The sequence below is a fragment of the Nelumbo lutea genome, chromosome 4 (genome assembly GCF_056320005.1).
Source record: "Nelumbo lutea isolate HS-2025 chromosome 4, American lotus-T2T, whole genome shotgun sequence".
Taxonomy (NCBI): domain Eukaryota; kingdom Viridiplantae; phylum Streptophyta; class Magnoliopsida; order Proteales; family Nelumbonaceae; genus Nelumbo; species Nelumbo lutea.
This window is the reverse complement of record NC_142687.1, coordinates 50,994,297-51,011,555: the sequence shown is the minus strand read 5'-3', so window position 1 is coordinate 51,011,555 and position 17,259 is coordinate 50,994,297. Positions and strand designations below refer to the sequence as shown.

Sequence of the window (17,259 nt, the reverse complement as noted above, 5' to 3'; positions counted from 1 at the left end):
ATGCACGACGAATGCCACAAGCCCGGTTTTGCACCGTTCCCATTCAGTAATGACGGTCATCCCGCAAATGGTCTGAGAATCCGGCGCGTTGTTTCTAGTTGTCTCGCCGAAACGACATATGGAATTTGCAAATAATATATCAAAAATAAAATATTAATAAAATTGGGTTGCAACACGATGATTTCCAAGGAGGTTACCCATCCTAATACTACTCTCGCCCAAGCACACTTAACTTCGGAGTTCTGATGGGATCCGGTGCATTAGTGCTGGTATGATCGCAACGGTTTTCTTCTTGCTCGCTTAAATCTTTATGCACTCACTATCTTGCTCCCCTCCATTAATTCTTTCAGACATGAAAAAACGCTGTATGCAACTTTCCTGCCTTGGTAACCGTGCACAAGCTCCCACGTGAGCGGAGTTATTCCATTCCTGATCTGCCGCAGCCCCGGATAGATGCAATACTATCACGGGGCCCACAATGCACGATGAATGCCAAAAGCCCGGTTTTGCACAGTTCCCATTCAGTAATGGCGATCGTGCCGCAAATGGTCTGAATATCCAGCGCGTTGTTTCCAGTTGTCTCGCCGAAATGACATATGGAATTTGCAAATAGTATATCAAAAATAAAATATTAATAAAATTGGGGTGCAACACGAGGACTTCCTAGGAGGTCACCCATCCTAGACTACTCTCGCCCAAGCACACTTATCTTTGGAGTTCTTATGGGATCCGGTGCATTAGTGCTGGTATGATCGCACCCGTCCGCTTCTTGCTCGCTTAAATCTTTATGCACTCACTATTTTGCTTCCCTCCATTAATTCTTTCAGACTTGAAAAAACGGTGTATGCAACTTTTCTCCCTTGGTAAACGTGCACAAACTCCCTCTTGAGCGGAGTTATTCCTTTCGATCTGCCGCAGCCACGGATAGATGAAATACTATCACGGGGCCCACAATGCACGACGAATGCCAAAAACCCGGTTTTGCACTGTTCCCATTCAGTAATGACGATCGTACCGCAAATGGTCCGAGTATCCGGCGCGTTGTTTCAGGTTGTCTCGCCGAAACGACATATTGAATTTGCAAATAGTATATTAATAATAAAATATTAACAAAATTGGGTTGCAACACAAGGATTTGCCAGGAGGTCAGCCATCCTAATACTACTCTCGCCCAAGCACGCTTAACTTCAGAGTTCTGATGGGATCCGGTGGATTAGTTCTGGTATGATCGCACCCATTTGCTTCTTGCTTGCTTAATTGTTTATGCACTCACTATCTTGCTCCCCTCCATTAATACTTTCAGACTTGAAAAAAAGGTGTATGCAACTTTCCTCCCTTGGTAACCGTGCACAAGCTCCCACGTGAGCGGAGTTATTCCTTTCCAGATCTGCCGCAGCCCCGGATAGATGCAATACTATCGCGGGGCCCACAATGCACGACGAATGCTAAAAGCCCAATTTTGCACTGTTCCCATTCAGTAATGATCGTGCCGCAAATGGTCCGAGTATCCGGCGCGTTGTTTCCAGTTGTCTCGCTGAAACGTCATATGGAATTTGCAAATAGTATATCAAAAATAAAATATTAATAAAATTGGGGTGCAACAGGAGGACTTCCCTGGAGGTCACCCGTCCTAATACTACTCTCGCCCAAGCACACTTAACTTCGGAGTTCTGATGGGATCCGGTGCATTAGTGCTGGTATGATCGCAACCATTTGCTTCTTGCTCGCTTAAATCTTTATGCACTCATTATCTGGCTCCCCCTGATGAACCTACAATTTATCTATATTTTGTGAGGTTTTTGAATGGATTTTTATGCCGGTTTTATTAATTTTTTCCTTAATTTAGCTTAATGCTAAGTATAAGTTCAGGGATAATTAATCCAAGAAAATGAAGGAAAAAGGCAAGAAAAGAAGGTTCAAAAAGACCAATTTCAGTCCGGCGCAGCCATGAGAGCAAGAGAATTTCATTCGGCCCAAGATGAGCAAGTGAATCTCTTTGGAAAATCCAAGGGAAGAAGCCTAGCAAGAAGGAAATTTCGGCCCAGCCCATTTTTAGCCCAAATAACAGCCTAGAGTGTAGCCCACTTGAGCTCAAAAGCAAGTTAAGTTGTAGCCCAAATAGCAGGCCAAAGGGAGATAGGGGTTGCAACTCTTAGATGTTTCTTGAAGAGAAGGAGGGAGCACTCTAGAAGGTTCATGAAAGGTGTAATACACCCAATTCTAGAGACTTCAAGAAGGGGCAAAAGCCCCCTTGAAAAACTATATAAGGAGGCCTCTAGGAGGGGAGAAAGTTGTTGATGTGTGGCTCATTGTGACACTAGCAAGTGCACTAGCCATTCAAGTAATAAAGTAGTGAGTGAAGTATCGTTCCCACGAGGATTTAGGAAACAATTACCAATACTAAATTGAACATTTCTTATCTGATCAACAAATAAATCAAAACTCTAATCAAAGCTAAGAAATCCTAAATTAAAATCTATCTAAATCATTGGTCCAATTGCCTTCAATTCAGGTTAGAAGAGTAAGCAGTAAATGTCAGTCTCAGAATTCAGCAATCTATCAATTTGGATCATTCGAATGAATCATGATTGAGCCTTGGTTTGGTGAAACCCCAAGGTCATGAACAGCCTCTCTCAAGTGCATGTTCATCCTATGCATGAGTGACGGTTCTTCTATCTCTAGCAAGAATCTAATCCTCATGCATGCATTTCTTCAAACACTTCTAAGGCATCAATTCAAATCTGAATTGATCACCAACTGAATTGTGCAAGTTATCTCTAACCATGCACTCAATTCAGTTCTTGAATAGTAGATCTGAATTCCTAGAGTCTCTCTGAAGCACTCTAGGAATTCCAAGCTGTAGATTAATTCGCCCAATCTGAAAATTGCAGATCTGAATTCTCTTTCAAGCAATTCAGATCTTGCAATCTCAGATCTGAGAATTCAGATCTGAGTTTTGAAGGTTAGTTGGCCGAATTAATCTACAATCACACCCTTATTCAAGAAACTTCAAATACAATGCATGACCATTTGAATGAATCAAAAAGAATTAGATTGCTGAACTGAAATTTTACAAGCTGAAATACATCAAGGAAGAATGGAAACAAGGAGAAAGAAGAAAGAACATATAACTAAGAAACTGAATTCAAATCAAAAGAGAATGAAACTACAAATGATTTATTACAGAAGATCTTTGAATCACAAACTCTCAATTCGAACTCACCTTCTTCTTCTAGCTTGCTTGTCTTGAACTTCCTTCAGCCCTTCTTCTTCTTCTTCCTTGCGCCTAGCCTTCTTCTCTTCTCTTCTCTCAAGGTGGCCGAACCTCTAAGAGTGGGAGAGCCTTCCTCTCAAGCAATTGAACAACTTTCTCCCCTCCTAGAGGCCTCCTTATATAGTTTTTCAAGGGGGCTCTTGCCCCTTCTTGAAGCCTCTAGAATGGGGTGTATTACACCCCTCATGAACCTTCTAGAGTGCTCCCTCCTTCTCTTCAAGAAACTCCTAGAAGTTGCCGCCCCTAGCTCCCTTTGGGCTGCTATTTGGGCTACAACTTAGCTTGCTTTTGAGCTCATGTGGGCTACACTCTAGGCTGTTATTTGGGCTAAAAATGGGCCTTCCTTGCTGGGCCGAATTCTCCTCATAGCTAGGCTTCTTCCCTTGGATTTTCCAAAGAGTTTCACTTGCTCTTCTTGGGCCGAATGAAATTCTCTTGCTCTCATGGCTGGGCCGGGCTGAACTTGATAAATTTTTGGGTTTTTTTTTCTTGCTTTTGCCTTCTTTTTGTTGATTTGGCTCCCCCTGAAATCTTTCTTGCAATCAAGCTAAAATACGGCAAAAATTTAATTAAACCATTATAAAATTTCATGCAAAAACCTCATAAAATATAGATAAATTGTAAGTTCATCAAATACCCCCACACTTAAGCTTTTGCTTGTCCTCAAGCAAAGACATCAGCCATAAACTTAACATTCCCCCCTTCTGTTCTCACCATTTACCTGGTGAACTTTTTAAGATAGAAATGCATTGAGTAGTCGGGGAACTTTTGTAAGTGCTTAACTCTTATTCTTGTAAATTACCATTTAAGATATGTATCAGATCCGAGGAAAGGAGAATATGAATTTCATCATAGTCTAGCCTTCACTCCTAATTCATATATAAATCAGCTCTTTAATTGTCAAGGTTAATAATCAAATTTCACTGAGTTTCACATCTGTAACTAAATCTCAATGAGAGTTCAACTTTAGAGTGCCCCTTTGAACCTCGATTGTCACCACAATTACTTATTTCTAAGGGTGAGTGCATTTTATGCTCCATCTCACCTTTTTTTTTTTTTCTTTTTTTTCTTTTCGGTGTGAGTGCATTTTATGCTCCATCTCACACTTTTCTCTCTTTTTTTTTTTTTTTTTTTTTTTTTTTTTTCTTTCTTTTTTTTTTTGGTGTGAGTGCATCTTATGCTCCATCTCACACTGGTCACTTGTTTGAGGTAGGTAAATAGGACTCATGTTCTAAGCTGCTAGTTTTACTATTCAGCTCAGAATAGCGGAGTCAATTTGGGCTTTTGTCCTTCTTTGCAATTATTGAACCTCAAGAATTAGCACTTCAGATGTGCACTAGCTCTCTTGACCATTAACAATGAAATCAAGGGCTTCCATACACATGAAGGAAGTTAGGGCTAGTCATGCTGAAAGGCATATTCAGCTCCCCTTTTCTCCTGCATAAATCAAATTGGGTCATTCACAAGAATAAAAACTTAACAAGTACATCAGTCTCCCTCAACTCATTGAATTCCTTCTTAAAAAAAATCATCAAATAAATAGTAATGAACTTGAGGGGTTCCAGTCTTTTTTTTTTTTTTTTTTTTTGTGATGTCATTGCTTGCATATGTGTGTTGGGGTGCATGAGGTGCATGGTTTCAACCCCCATACCCTAGCCTCGGGCTCACTCCCCCACACTTGAGATGAACATTGTCCTCAATGTTCGTAGTGTTAGGGAGTCACACTTGCTAGAGCAAACTGAAGAAAAGAAAATGATGAACTGAGTCCTTAAAGAATTGGAATTTTGAGAAAAAGATCTTTATTTTACTAACTAATATTCTAAAAAGATAAATGACAAAAAGATTCCTTAACTTGTTCATGAGCAGGCATAAGAGATTATTTGTTATCTAGATAAACAGTGGATGGAGGGGGTACAGTACTGCCCATTAAATATGGTTTCAGGCGCTGACCATTTACTTTAAACATGCCCTGAACTGGGTGGGTGAGTTCTATAGCCCCATGGGGAAAAACCTGTGAAATGGTAAAGGGTCCAGACCACCTGGATCTCAGCTTACCTGGAAACAAGCGGAGACGGGAATTATATAACAATACCTGTTGGCCTACATAAAAGTCCCGTCTCAGCAAGTTCTTATCATGCCAGTTTTTTATTCTTTCTTTATAAACTTTGGCATTCTCATAGGTGGTAAGTCTGAATTCATCCAATTCATTCAATTGCAACCGCCTTTTAGCCCCTGTGGCCTGAATGTCAAAATTTAAGAATTTAAGAGCCCAATAGGCCTTGTGTTCCAATTCAACTGGTAAATGGCATGCTTTACCAAAGACCAATCTGTAGAGGGACATGCCAATAGGTGTCTTAAATGCAGTTCTGTATGCCCATAATGCATCATCTAATTTGATGGACCAATCTTTTCTGGTGGATGCTACGGTCTTTTCCAGAATTCTTTTGAGTTCCCTGTTAGCCAACTCCACTTGGCCACTGGTTTGAGGGTGATAAGGGGTAGCTAATTTATGTGTAATTCCATATTTCTGCATTAACCTCTCAAATTGGCTATTGCAGAAGTGAGTTCCCCTATCACTAATTATAGCTCGCGGAGTGCCAAATTGGGAGAATAGCTTCTTTAGGAAGTGTACTACCCTTCTTGAGTCATTTGTGGGTAAAGCCATGGCTTCTACCCATTTGGATACATAGTCAACTGCAACGAGGATGTACTTATTCCCAAAAGAATTCGGGAAAGGTCCCATGAAATCTATACCCCAAACATCAAAGATTTCACAGATTAAAATATTGGAAAGGGGCATTTCATTCCGTCGGGAAATGTTTCCCGATCTTTGGCATTTGTCACATGTGGACACATACCGATGGGCATCTTTGAAGAGTGTGGGCCAATAAAAACCTGATTGCAAAACCTTGGCTGCCGTGCGACTAGCTCCAAAATGACCTCCTGCTTCTTTATCATGGCAAAATTGGAGTACCGACTCCATCTCCTCCTCGGGAACACATCTCCTTATGATCTGATCAAGGATATGAGTATTTCTGTATTGAGTACAACTGCTCATCCGGAAATTCTTCTCGAATGTTGCTAGTTATCTCCTCTTTTGAGCTTACCGTGTCCAACCGGGAGAGATGGTCAGCAGCCAGGTTTGCAGCACCCTTCAGGTCTCTAATCTCAATGTCAAACTCTTGCAATAAAAGGATCCACCTGATCAGTCTTGGTTTTGAGTTTTGCTTGGTAAGCAAGTGCCTTAATGCCGAGTGATCTGTGTGGACAACAACCTTGGATAATATCAGATATGAACGAAACTTATCAAGTGCAAATATTACTGCTAACAGCTCCTTTTCTGTGGTGGTGTAATTGAGTTGGGGTCCAGTCAAGGTTCTGCTAGCATAGTAAATTGGCTGAAAATGTTTGTTCATTCTTTGTCCTAAAACAGCTCCTATAGCAAAATCACTCGCATCACACATCAATTCAAATGGGAGGGTCCAATCTGGTGCTATCATGATAGGTGCATGGATCAATTTGTCTTTCAAGATGTTGAAAGCATGAAGACATTCAGTTGAAAATTCAAAAGGCACTTCTTTCTGAAGCAAGGTAGATAATGGCTTGGAAATTTTTGAGAAATCTTTAATAAACCTTCTATAGAATCCGACATGTCCTAAGAAACTTCTCAAAGAACGAATAGATGTTGGGGTTGGTAATTTTTCAATTGCCTCCACCTTGGCCTTGTCGACTTCTATACCACTTTGAGAGATCTTGTGTCCAAGCACTATGCCTTCTTGCACCATAAAATGACATTTCTCCCAATTCAACACAAGATGTGTTTCTTTACATCTAGTAAGCACCTGTTCCAGATTATTCAAACATGCATCAAATGAAGAGCCAAAAACTGAAAAATCATCCATGAAGATCTCAATAAATTTTTCAACCATATCAGAAAATATAGACATCATACATCGCTGAAAGGTTGCTGGGGCATTGCATAACCCAAAGGGCATCCTTCGGTATGCAAAGGTTCCATATGGGCAAGTAAAAGTGGTCTTTTCTTGATCTTCTGGTGCAATTGGTATCTGGTTATACCCTGAATATCCATCCAAGAAACAATAATACTCATGCCCGGCTAGCCTCTCCAACATTTGATCCATAAATGGGAGAGGGAAATGGTCCTTCCGGGTGGCTTCATTTAATTTTCTATAGTCAATACACACACGCCATCCGGTAATGGTTCTAGTAGGGATGAGTTCATTTTTCTCATTTGGAACAACAGTCGTACCCCCTTTTTTGGGCACAACTTGCACAGGGCTTACCCAAGAACTATCAGAAATAGGATAAATGATCCCAGCATCTAACAACTTAATTATTTCAGCCTTTACCACTTCTTTCATGTTGGGATTCAGGCACCTTTGGGGCTGAACGGAAGGCTTGCTGTCCTCTTCCATCAAAATTCTGTGAGTGCAGATTGATGGATTAATGCCTTTGATATCTTCTACCTTCCAAGCTATAGCATTTTTGTGTTCCCGCAGCACTCTTAATAATTTTTCTCTTTGTAAGGGATTCAGTGCTGCGGAAATTATCACGGGGAGATCTGATGGTTCCTCAAGGAAAGCATACTCTAAATAGGATGGTAATTGCTTCAGTTCAAGGGTGGGGGGTTCTTGGGGTGATGGCTTACCTGATGGTCCGGGCAATTTGCCTAAGTTCTCTAATTTAAGAAACCCCTTTCCCTTGAATTGAGGCTTATCATTCAGGTATGCTATCATGAGGTTTATTTTTTCATTTTCTGTTTCTTCAAGTTCTCCCTGCTAGAGGCAGAGTTCAAGAGGATCAGTTATTCTACTTACCTGGAAGCATTCATCAATTGTCAATTCAATGGCATCAATCATAAAACAAGAATCATCACTAGAGGGTGCATGTTTCATAGCATCAGACATTTTAAAAATTATCTCCTCATCTTGTATCCTAAGGCTGAGTTGTCCTTGTTGGACATCAATCATTGCTTTCCCGGTAGCCAGGAAAGGTCTCCCTAGGATAAGCGGGACCTCCACATCTTCTTGCATGTCTAACACAATGAAATCAACTGGAAAAATGAATTTGTCAACTTTAACTAACACATCTTCTATGATCCCCCTAGGATGTCTAATGGATCTATCAGCCAATTGTAATGCCACTCTAGTGGGTTGGGGTTCATTCAACCCCAATTTCTTGAAGATAGAATATGGCATTAAATTGATGCTAGCTCCCAGGTCACATAAAGCTTTTTCAATTTTTAAACTGCCAATGGTACAAGGAATAGTGAAACTCCTTGGATCTTTGAGTTTCTGAGGCAGCTTGTTCAGAAGGATAGCAGAACATTCCTCATTTAATGCAACTGTAGCCACATCTCCCAGTTTCCTTTTGTTTGCCAATAATTCCTTCAAAAACCTTGCATAGTGTGGCATCTGGGCTAAAGCATCAGCAAAAGGAATATTAATATGTAAACTTTTAAATATTTCAAGAAACTTACCAAATTCCTTCTCCAATTTTTGTTGCTTCAGCCTGTTAGGGAATGGAACTTGTGGTTGTTGGTGCATCCCTTGTTGTGCTTCTGGTTGTTCCGTCTTCTGTTGTCTGGTTCCAAGGCTTGTTTCTGCCTTGGGTTCAGCCCAATTCTTCTTTTCTACCTCAGGCAACTCTTTTCCACTTCTTAAGGTAATAGCTTGCACCTGCTCTCGTGGATTCACTTCAGTGTTGCTTGGAAGAGTTCCCGGCAGTCTGGAAGAGATTAATTGTGCCAATTGCCCCACTTGGTTTTCCAGGTTTTTGATTGAGGCTTCCTGGTTCTGGAACCTAGTTTCTGCACCTGCTATAAATTTTGTCATCAGTTCCTCCAAATTGGATTTCGGTTCAGGCTGATGATAAGTCTGGTGGAACGGCTTGGAAATATGCTGATTTGGCCAGGACTGGTTTGAATGTCCCCTCCATCCTGGATGAAAAGTATGGTGACTCTGGTAACCCTGCTGTCTTGACGAATTGCTGACATAGTCAACTTGTTCAGTAGATGGTCTGAACTGATTGCCAACTTGGCAGTCTGTACTGATGTGGCCTCCCCCACACAATTCACAATTAAGAGGCTGCACATGCATGGCAGCTATCTGCATTTCATCTATTTTTTTACTGAGTGCTCCTATTTGTGCAGCTAGTGCTGTATAAGTGTCAACATTATGCAAGCCTTGCTGCTTCCTAGTTTGAGTCCTTTCCGAATGCCATTGATAATTGTTGGCTGCCATTTCCTCAATAAGTGCATGGGCAACCTCAGGAGTTTTATTATTTATGGATCCTCCGGCTGCAGCATCTAATATGGTCTTATTTGAGTCAGTAAGACCATTATAGAAAGTCTGCACTTGCAGCCAAATGGGGAGGCCATGGTGAGGAACTCTCCTTAACAGCTCCTTGTATCGTTCCCATGACTCATATAAAGATTCCCCCTCTTGCTGGAAAAAAGTAGTGATGTCATTCCTCATTTTAGCAGTTTTAGAAGGGGGAAAATATTTAGAGAGAAAACGGCTAGCCATTTCGTCCCATGTGGCTATAGATCCTGCCGGTAATGAGTTCAACCAAGCTTTGGCTTTATCCTTCAAAGAAAATGGGAATAACCTCAGCCGGATGGCATCATCACTTACCCCATTGTGTTTGAAGGTGTCACAGATTTCCAAGAAGTTAGCAATATGGGCATTCGGATCCTCATGGGCCATACCACAAAACTGAACCGTATTTTGTATCATTTGGATTATGGCCGGTTTAATTTCGAAGTTATTGGCAGTAATAGTTGGCCTGATAATGCTGGAGACAGTCCCGGTGAGGGTAGGCTTGGCATAATCCATCATAGTTCTTTGTTCAGCCATTTCTTGTGCTTCTTGTCTGACTTGCTTAGCAGCTCTCAAACGGACACGGAGAGTCCGTTCAATCTCTGGGTCGTAAAGGATCTCTTCCAGTTCAGGTCTGCTTGTCATAAACTGTTAAAGTCAAAGCAATAAAAATGCCAATATTCACAAAAGAAAATAAATAACTAATCCTATCACACTGAAAATGTAAAGTGAAGTATTGGAATACAAAACCTACATCCTATCATGAATAAATGAAGCCGATTATACTAAAAGCAGATTTAAACCAATCATCTTATTCAAGGTTCCTTTATCTACATCCATCGATTGCAACATCTGAATTCAGACCCAATTTAGATCTGAGTTCAGATCTACAAGTCTTTGGTATTGTTAGTCTAGAGAAATTAATAAATAATAATTCAGATCTGAGCTGGATATCTCATACACACTCATTGGTATACACTACAATATACATCCATTAAGGTTGGAATCAATTCTGTGATGCTTTAGGGCTGAAATCAGATCTGATCTAAAAAAAAAAAAAAATTTAAAAGGATCTGAAATAAACTAAAACCAGTCCTGAGTTAGGCTTGGGTTAAAAACTCTACAATTGAAGCCCAAACCTGTATAGCTGATGCATATCAAACACTTGCTAAGACCTGAAAATTGGGTCTGCAATGTTTGGTATTGCAAGCTATTCGGCCCATACAACTTTTGTAGAAATCTGAAATCAGGTCTGCTAACTGTTGCACTATAGCAGCCCTGCTACAGATCTGAATGCTAAAAGAAATACTTGGAAAGTGCTAATTTTTCTTAAATATCTGAGGCATAACAATTATTCAATCCAAACATACACCTCCTTAGCTAATGTAGCTCGGTTACAAGTGGGTAAAGCCAAGAATTCAGTCCACCCAGAATTCATAGTATGCTCTGTATCAGTTCAGTCCTCACATCATATCAACTGCATTTCAGATTTGAATTTCTCTCATTCCTTGCTATCCATTCACCCTTGAGGCAGGTTGGATGTATCCTAGGGTGGATTGGGGTAGTGATGGCACCCAATTCACCTCAAACTTGCATCGGTTCAGATCTGAGTTCAGAGGAATTCAGATCTGAACTGAGCAGATCTGTAACAGCAGAATTCAGATCTGAACTCAAGTCTGAGTTTGGATCTGAATTCTCAATTGCCTTACCTTCAGTTATTGCTACCAAATTGTTTTTGGGGAATAGCAGAAGTGCCCTAGGGTGAATTGGGGTGGTGATGACACCCAATTCCCCTCAAAATTTCATCAGTTCAGGTCTGAGTTCAGAGGAACTCAGATCTGAACTGTTGCAGATCTGCAATAGCAGAATTCAGATCTGAACTCAGATCTGAGTTCTGATCCGAATTCTCAATTGCTCCTCTGGTTGTTCAAAAGATCTCCCCCTTTTTTCTTTCATTTGTTTTTTTTTTTTTTTTTTTTCTGTTTTTGTAACGAAAGAAAAGAATAATAAAATCTGAAACACAAGCAACTCTTTTCGGCTGAGGGCTGCAGATCTGAAATCTACTGATCTGAGTGCCGAATGCAACTCAGATCTGCAACACTCATGTTTATGTGAATTTTTTTTCTTTTTCTTTATTCTTTTTGAAAGGAACAACAACAAGATTGAATAGAAATCAAATATGCCTTTATTAAAATGAAACTGAAACCAGAAAAAGAGAGTAATCTACTTAAGAAAGAAGAAACATAACTACATGAGTACAGCAGTTGCAGTCCAAGCTGAAATGAAAAAGTTAGCAAATTAACCCAACTATGAATGCAATGCTGAATGAGATCAGATTAAGAATGCTCAATGTTTCCTAATATTGCTTCTCTAAATCCCCGGCAACGGCGCCAAAAACTTGATGTGTGGCTCATTGTGACACTAGCAAGTGCACTAGCCGTTCAAGTAATAAAGTAGTGAGTGAAGTATCGTTCCCACGAGGATTTAGGAAACAATTACCAATACTAAATTGAACATTTCTTATCTGATCAACAAATAAATCAAAACTCTAATGAAAGCTAAGAAATCCTAAATTAAAATCTATCTAAATCATTGGTCCAATTGCCTTCAATTCAGGTTAGAAGAGTAAGCAGTAAATGTCAATCTCAGAATTCAGCAATCTATCAATTTGGATCATTCGAATGAATCATGATTGAGCCTTGGTTTGGTGAAACCCCAAGGTCATGAACAGTCTCTCTCAAGTGCATGTTCATCCTATGCATGAGTGACGGTTTTTCTATCTCTAGCAAGAATCTAATCCTCATGCATGCATTTCTTCAAACACTTCTAAGGCATCAATTCAAATCTGAATTGATCACCAACTGAATTGTGCAAGTTATCTCTAACCTTGCACTCAATTCAGTTCTTGAATAGTAGATCTGAATTCCTAGAGTCTCTCTGAAGCACTCTAGGAATTCCAAGCTGTAGATTAATTCGCCCAATCTGAAAATTGCAGATCTGAATTCTCTTTCAAGCAATTCAGATCTTGCAATCTCAGATCTGAGAATTCAGATCTGAGTTTTGAAGGTTAGTTGGCCGAATTAATCTACAATCACACCCTTATTCAAGAAACTTCAAATACAATGCATGACCATTTGAATGAATCAAAAAGAATTAGATTGCTGAACTGAAATTTTACAAGCTGAAATACATCAAGGAAGAATGGAAACAAGGAGAAAGAAGAAAGAACATATAACTAAGAAACTGAATTCAAATCAAAAGAGAATGAAACTACAAATGATTTATTACAGAAGATCTTTGAATCACAAACTCTCAATTCGAACTCACCTTCTTCTTCTAGCTTGCTTGTCTTGAACTTCCTTCAGCCCTTCTTCTTCTTCTTCCTTGCGCCTAGCCTTCTTCTCTTCTCTTCTCTCAAGGTGGCCGAACCTCTAAGAGTGGGAGAGCCTTCCTCTCAAGCAATTGAACAACTTTCTCCCCTCCTAGAGGCCTCCTTATATAGTTTTTCAAGGGGGCTCTTGCCCCTTCTTGAAGCCTCTATAATGGGGTGTATTACACCCCTCATGAACCTTCTAGAGTGCTCCCTCCTTCTCTTCAAGAAACTCCTAGAAGTTGCCGCCCCTAGCTCCCTTTGGGCTGCTATTTGGGCTACAACTTAGTTTGCTTTTGAGCTCATGTGGGCTACACTCTAGGCTGTTATTTGGGCTAAAAATGGGCCTTCCTTGCTGGGCCGAATTCTCCTCATAGCTAGGCTTCTTCCCTTGGATTTTCCAAAGAGTTTCACTTGCTCTTCTTGGGCCGAATGAAATTCTCTTGCTCTCATGGCTGGGCCGGGCTGAACTTGATAAATTTTTGGGTTTTTTTTTCTTGCTTTTGCCTTCTTTTTGTTGATTTGGCTCCCCCTGAAATCTTTTCTTGTAATCAAGCTAAAATACGGCAAAAATTTAATTAAACCATTATAAAATTTCATGCAAAAACCTCATAAAATATAGATAAATTGTAAGTTCATCAGTTGTTCAATTGCTTGAGAGGAAGGCTTTCCCACTCTTAGAGGTTCGGCCACCTTGAGAGAAGAGAAGAGAAGAAGGCTAGGCGCAAGGAAGAAGAAGAAGAAGGGCTGAAGGAAGTTCAAGACAAGCAAGCTAGAAGAAGAAGGTGAGTTCGAATTGAGGGTTTGTGATTCAAAGATCTTTTGTAATAAATCATTTGTAATTTCATTCTTTTTTTATTTAAATTCAGTTTCTTTGTTATATTTTCTTTCTTCTTTCTCCTTGTTTCCATTCTTCTTTGATGTATTTCAGCTTGTAAAATTTCAGTTCGGCAATCTAATTCTTTTTGATTCATTCAAATGATCATGGATTGTACTTGAAGTTTCTTGAATAAGGGTGTTATTGCAAATCAATTCAGCCAACTAACCTTCAAAACTCAGATCTGAATTCTCAGATCTGAAATTGCAAGATCTGAATTGCTTGAAAGAGAATTCAGATCTGCAATTTTCAGATTGGCTGAATTATTCTACAGCTTGTAATTCCTAGAGTGCTTGAGAGAGACTCTAGGAATTCAGATCTACTATTCAAGAACTGAATTGAGTGCAAGGTTAGAGATAATTTGCACAATTCAGTTGGTGATCAATTCAGATTTGAATTGATGCCTTAGAAGTGTTTGAAGAAATGCATGCATGGGGATTAGATTCTTGCTAGAGATAGAAGAACCGTCACTCATGCATAGGATGAACATGCGCTTGAGAGAGGCTGTTCATGACCTTGGGGTTTCACCAAACCAAGGCTCAATCATGATTCATTCGAATGATCCAAATTGATAGATTGCTGAATTCTGAGATTGACATTTACTGCTTACTCTTCTAACCTGATTTGAAGGCAATTGGGCCAATGATTTAGATAGATTTTAATTTAGGATTTCTTAGCTTTCATTAGAGTTTTGATTTATTTGTTGATCAGATAAGAAGTGCTCAATTTAGTATTGGTAATTGTTTCCTAAATCCTCGTGGGAACGATACTTCACTCTCTACTTTATTACTTGAACAGCTAGTGCACTTGCTAGTGTCACAATGAGCAACACATCAAGTTTTTGGCGCCGTTGCCGGGGATTTATAGAAGCAATATTAGGAAACATTGAGCATTCTTAATCTGGTATCATTCAGCATTGCATTCATAGTTGGTTTAATTTGCTTAACTTTACATTTTAGTTTTGAATGCAACTGCTGTACTACTGTAGTTATGTTTCTTCTTTCTTAAGTAGATTACTTTTTTTTCTGGTTTCAGTTTCATTTTAATAAAGGCATATTTGATTTCTATTCAATCTTGGTGTTGTTCCCTTCAAAAAGAAAAAATTCACATAAACATGAGTGTTGCAGATCTGAGTTGCATTCGGCACTCAGATCAACAGATTTCAGATCTGCAGCACTCAGCCGAAAAGAATTGCTTGTGTTTCAGAATTTTATTTCTTTTTTCCATTACAAAAAGAAAAAAAATATATATATATATATAAAATGAAAAAAAAAAAGATATCTTTTGAACAACAAGAGGAGCAATTGAGAATTCGGATCAGAATTCAGATTTGAGTTCAAATCTGAATTCTGCTACAGCAGATTTGCAACAGTTCAGATCTGAGTTCCTCTGAACTCAGACCTGAACTGATGCAATTTTGAGGGGAATTGGGTGTCATAACCACCCCAATTTACCCTAGGACACTTCTGCTACTCCTCAAAGGCAATTTGGTAGAAATAACTGAAGGTAAAAGCAATTAAAATTTCAGATCCGAACTCAGACTTGAGTTCAGACCTGAACTCTGCTATAGCAGAACTGCAATACTCAGAAAAAAAAAATCTGTTCTTAGCCCTTTATTATTCTTTTCTTTCATTACAAAAAGAAAAAAAAAATATATTTAGATAGTGAAAAAAAAAAAAAGAGAGAGAGAGAACCATATAACCGAAAGAATGGAAACCAAGGATTCGGATCAGAACTCAGATCTGAGTTCTGCTGTAGCAGATCTGCAACAGTTCAGATCTGAGTTCTCTTGAACTCAGACCTGAACTGATGTAAATTCAAAGGGTAATTGGGGGTTATCTTCACCCCAATACACCCTACAAAAAATCTGCTATCTCCCAAAAACAATTGGATAGTCATGGTTGAAGAAATTCGGATCTGCAATCACCTAGATCTGAACTGGGGTTGTGAACAGAGCAGAATACAGGGCATACTTTGCTGTATTAAATAACTTGTACTCCGATCTATCTGAGCTGATTTGGTTGAAGAAAAGTATATTTAATCTGAGAATTTTTTATGCCTCAAGAGATTTCATGCAAAAGTGGCACTTCCACACCATTTTTCTATTAGAGTTCAGACCTATAGTAGGGCTACTATAGCAGACCTGCTACAGCAAGACTGAACCAGGGCAGGTTTTGAACAGGTTTGTATTACAATTAACATTACTAAATTGGCATTGTGAATTGTCCTGGGCTGATCTTTGAAATTTTTTTCAAGTTAGATAGCTCTGATTTCAGCTGTGCATGAATAGAAAGTCTAGCAGATCTGAATGGGTGTGTGCAGCCGTGTGTACTACATTCCAATAAGTGTATACTCCATCAAGGGCTACATTGATGGAGCCATGTTTCTTCTCTTGATACTTGATTGTTCCATCCTTAGTTTCAGTTTTAATGTAGCTTATGCAAATCAAATTTCTCTTCTTCTTTTGGTTCTAAAAAAAAAATAAATAAATAAATCTCAAAATGAGTTCAGATATGAATTGCATTCATCAATAAAACCTGCACTCATCCAAAAATATTTTGGTTGCATTGCTGTATTTTGTTTTAGTTTTCTTCCTTTAAAAAAAAAAGAAAAGAAAATAAAAATAGAAAAAGAAAAGAAAAAGAAAACAATGAAAAAATAGCTGTGAGTTTTCAAATCTGAAACTCAGATTTGAAGTTCAGATCTGTGTTCAGCCGGTTGCAGGACTGCATTCTGCTAGGTTCAGATCTGAGTTCATCTAAACTCAGACCTGAACCCACTCTATTTTGATGTGAATTCGGGTAGTGACAGCACCCAATTCACAATTTGATGCATCAGACTTGCCTCATTGATGAAAATTTAAGCCATGAATGGTAAAATCAGTTCTGAAGTGCATGAGAATCAGAGGCAGTATGAGTACATGATCTGAAATTTCTTTGAACTTGATGTTTTGTTATATTTTAAGTCACTTGCACCCAATCTGAATTGGTTGTATTGGATTAGGACTGATGTTTGTGAGGTCCAAAAAGAGCTTCATATTTTTGATGTAATGGTATTCAGATCTGAATCAAGGCTGCTTTCATTATAAAATTCCAGATCTGATTTCAGGTCTCTGCAATCAATTGAAGCATACAAGACATTTAAGTTGGGACTTGAAAGAGAAGTCTTAAGCTCTTGGGATCAAACTTATTTCAGACCTAACTGCAACAGATTTTAGACCTACTTATTGATATTAGGTTTGGAGTTTTTGTTAGGTACTGTTCTCAAAAGTTAAGTTTTCAAATCTGATTTTTTTTTTTTGTTAGAACTTGAAGAGCAGCTTAAAGATCATAAATTCAGCAATGATTGTAGATCTGTTTACAGTAGATTTTAGATTTGTTTACTTATGTTCATTTAA

The 17,259-nt window shown here is 39.0% G+C and overlaps 2 non-coding genes and 3 pseudogenes across 2 annotated transcripts; 1 reads left to right on the top strand and 4 right to left on the bottom strand.

The window, feature by feature from the left end:
- Nucleotides 1-164: 164 nt before the first annotated feature.
- On the bottom strand, nucleotides 165-283 carry LOC148856180 (5S ribosomal RNA). Its single transcript, XR_016098042.1, has one exon. It is a non-coding gene; the product is annotated as a 5S ribosomal RNA (ribosomal RNA).
- Nucleotides 284-642: 359 nt separating this feature from the next.
- On the bottom strand, nucleotides 643-760 carry LOC148856179 (5S ribosomal RNA; annotated as a pseudogene).
- A 357-nt stretch (nucleotides 761-1,117) lies between these two features.
- LOC148856178 (5S ribosomal RNA) lies at nucleotides 1,118-1,236 on the bottom strand (annotated as a pseudogene).
- Nucleotides 1,237-1,592: 356 nt separating this feature from the next.
- Nucleotides 1,593-1,711, bottom strand: LOC148856177 (5S ribosomal RNA; annotated as a pseudogene).
- Nucleotides 1,712-9,667: 7,956 nt separating this feature from the next.
- Nucleotides 9,668-9,774, top strand: LOC148856176 (small nucleolar RNA R71). The gene has a single exon (XR_016095206.1). It is a non-coding gene; the product is annotated as a small nucleolar RNA R71 (small nucleolar RNA).
- Nucleotides 9,775-17,259: the final 7,485 nt, after the last annotated feature.